We start from the raw sequence: 4,086 nt of genomic DNA, 5'->3' as shown, positions 1-4,086 counted from the left end.
AGTTGAAAACATTTAATAATGTTAATGCTTCATAAATATCATTAAAGGCTTATAAGATGGGCGTATACGTATGTGAAATATTAACCTTTACAGATATTTAAGACCATGTACTATAATATGGAATATGATGTAAAGAGAGAGACTAGTTTCCAATGTAGACTCCATATAAATATGAACATGAGCAATATGTGGATCCACTAGCTAGGCCATAAAGGCACTTACGAGGGCACGTAGTTTGAAACTAGGGGTTGCTACTAAGGACTCCCTTACCAAGTCACCGCCACAAAGTTCTCTCTATGCTAAGTTAATCAAAACAAAATCCATAAATCAAAGACATTAGGAAATAAAATAATCAACTAATCCACATCATAAAATATATCATAAGAATTGATCCTTGAAAATTATGATCATTAGATAAACATATATATACTTACCTTTCTAAACATCTAGATCATGATTTATTTCATATTGTGAGAAAAGCTTTCACAATTCTTGGTTAATTTCCTGGAAAAATACTTGAATCATAGCTCATAAATTTCATGAAACATGCATAATACTTCATCAAATCCATGATCATAAATTCATTGTTCATAATTGGAGTTCATAGCATAATTACTGGTATTTGAAAACACACTTTGAAAACATGCATTTGAGATTGAATCATCCATGGGTAGATCATAGAAATTAAGTAGAATCATAATTGAATTGACCCAATGCACAAATACCTAATGTAGGATTTAGGAGAATTTCATGAAAGATAAAATTGAGAAAACCTTTCGGATACCATGGATGGAAGAAGATCAATGGATGAATCCCCATACATCATGATTAAAATTAGGCTTGAAATCTTGAGAAGGAAACTTGAACCTTGGAGCTCTAGCTTTGAATTGAAGAAGAAACTAAATCCTTGGGAGAGAAAATCCTAGAGAGAGGATTATTTTATAGAGTGATTGGAGAGCCAATGATGGTAATTTTAAGAGTTTAGATAGTTATAGTCTAGGGAAAACACCCAAAAATGACATAGCTTATGTAAATAATGAATGCAAAATATCAAAACTAACCCCTAAATCTTTCTAGTCGAACAGGTACCACAGACACACCTAACGGTCCGTGGAATGCATCACGACTCATAAGAGGTCTTGTGAAGTGAACCCTTCTCTCAAAACTTTACCTCTCACCTTTAACGGTGAATTCCACGATTTGTGGAACTCACCACGGGTCGTAGGAGTGCTCGTGAACCTTCTCCAAAACCCCATTCCACTATCCTTCTTTATATGAACCTTTTCCACGGTTCTGAAGATCTCAATGGACCATGTAGAGGATAATATTTCCTCTTCCTTTTCCAAACTTCAAGAAATCCCTCCATGACTGCCCTTCATGACCGGTATGGCTTTGCATGGGTCATACAATGGATCATGAAAAATCTTGCACCAATATTATCCTAAAATCTCTTTCGAAATCTCAACTTTCCAACTTTCGAGATCTTACAACATCTCCTTCTTGGAACATACATCCTCGAATAAGAATTTCACTAGCATGAATAGAGTATGAAAAGAAAGTATCAACCCAACATGAATATAATTAAAAATTGCAAAAATCAAGAAATACTCAATTCCAAGCTAAAACATGACTTAAAAATCAATTTCATGAACATGCATGCATATAAAAGACATAGAAAAACTGTAATGTAGAATTTCAAAGGAGTGAATCATGAAGTAACATAATACCTCAAGTTGGAACAGAAACAAAAAAATGAGGATAATGTGGCATCGATCATATTTTATTCGGCCTCACATATAGTACCTTTGACCTTTTGGTGCCTCCAGAATTCTTTAACAGATGCCACTTCTTTATTCCTCAATTTTCGATCCAAAATATCAACCAAAATTTCCTCATAGGTTAAACTATCCTTTAGAACAATGTATCCTCAACACAATGGAGCTTGGATAATCAACAAACTTCTTTAACAATAAAACAAGAAACACCAGATGTATCAATGCCAACTATGAAGTCAAATCCAACTCGTAAGCTACCTTGCTGAAACATCTCAAAATTTGATATTAGCCTACATATCAGTGACAAAGGTTCCCTTTGTTGCCGAAACCCATTACACCATTACTGGGTGTGATTTTGAAGTAAACCCAATAGTCAACCTCAAATTCAAGTTCCCATCTTCTTACATCCAAATAGGACTTTTGTCGTCTTTAGACAGTCTTCAACGTTTCTGTTATGAGTCTAACTTTCTCCATAGTCTCACAAACCAACTCAAGTCCTATCATAGTAACTTCATCAACTTCAAACCAACCAATAGGAGATCTACACCACCTACCGTATAAATCCTCAAATTGAGTAGTTTGGATACTTGAATGATAATTAATGTTATAAGCAAACTCGGTTAATAGAAAATGATTATTCCAACTACCTTTGAAGTCAATTACACACTCTTTCAGTATATCCTCCAAAGTATGAATAGTCTATTAGGTCTGATCGTCAGTTTATGGGTGAGAAGTCATACTAAGCTTAACCCGAGTACGAAGACCCTTTTGGAATGACCTCCAAAATTGAGAAGTAAATGGATACCTTAATATGAATGATGGAAACTCGAACGACATCAAGATTAACTATCTCAGAAATGTACACAACCCAAATTGAATCACGTTCCCTACTAGTATGAGGCAAACCTATAATGACGTTGATATTTAAGTCTTACCATTTCCAAGTAGGAATCTCAATGTCTTGACCTATATATTTTGGTTATTGATGCTCGACCTTCACTTTTTAACAATTAGGACATTTGGCCTCAAAATCCACAATATCCTTCTTCATGGCACTCCACCAATACACTTTCCTCAAATTTCTCTACATCTTTGTAGAACCTAGATGAAAAGAATACTGCAAATAATGAGCTTCAAATAATATCATTTCCCTCAATCCATCAACATTGAGAACACATAGTCCACCTTGTTATCTAAGAACACCATCTCCCTCTTGGGAGAATGCTTCAATGGCTTTTCCAGCAACATCTTTGTTCAACTCAACCAAAGTTGGATCATTATCTTGCCTTTCCTTAACATTCACCACAAGAGATGATCTGGGACCATTATGAACAATAACACCACCCTGAACCCCCAAAGTGAATTCCAAAGTAAGGTAGTATATGCACATCACGAACTAACTCTTTCTTTTCATCTCATCATGGGCAACACGATTAATGGATAAGCTACTAATCGCATTGGCAAACATATTTGTGTTGCCCTGATGTTACAACACACTCGTATCATAATCCTTCAAGAAATCAAGCCATCTCCTTTATTGAAGGTTTAAATAGTTTTGGTTGAACATATATTGCAAACTCTTATGGTCGGTGCTTACATCAACATGGACACCATATAGATTATTTTTCCGAATCTTTAGAGCAAACACATCTGCTACTAATGTTAAGTCATAAGTCGGATAGCTCTTCTCATGCACCTTTAGTTGCCAAAAAGCATAGACTATTACTTTACCATTTTGCATCAAGACACAACCAAGACCAACCATTGAAGCTTCACAACATACCACAAAACCATCAGACCCTTCCAATAAAGTCAACACTAGAGCAGAAGTAAGTATATCCTTTAACTCTGGGAAACTATTCTCACAAGCTTCCAATTATTAGAATTTCACCTTCTTTTGAGTCAAAGTAATCAAGGACGATCCAATGGAAAATAATCCTTCAAACAGTGTATAATAACCATCTAAGCCCAAGAAACTTCAAATATCAAAAGTAAACAAAGGTCTAGGAAAGTTCTTTACTGCCTCTGTTTTCTTGGAATCAAACATAATACCTTCACCAAAAACAATATGGCCAAAGAAGGAAACCGACCTCAACCAAAACTCTCAATCGCTAAACTTAACAAATATTTGACGATCCTTGAGAACTTGCAAGACAATCCGCAAATGTTCGTCATGCCTCCTTATTCCAATAATAGACAAGAATATCATAAATGAACACAATAATGAGCATATCAAAGTATTGCTTGAACCCCCTATCCATCAAATCCATAAACGTTGCACTAACATTCATTAGTCTAAATGACATAACTA

The sequence above is a fragment of the Solanum dulcamara genome, chromosome 10 (genome assembly GCF_947179165.1).
Source record: "Solanum dulcamara chromosome 10, daSolDulc1.2, whole genome shotgun sequence".
Classification (NCBI taxonomy): domain Eukaryota; kingdom Viridiplantae; phylum Streptophyta; class Magnoliopsida; order Solanales; family Solanaceae; genus Solanum; species Solanum dulcamara.
Note: the sequence above shows the minus strand (reverse complement) of the source record.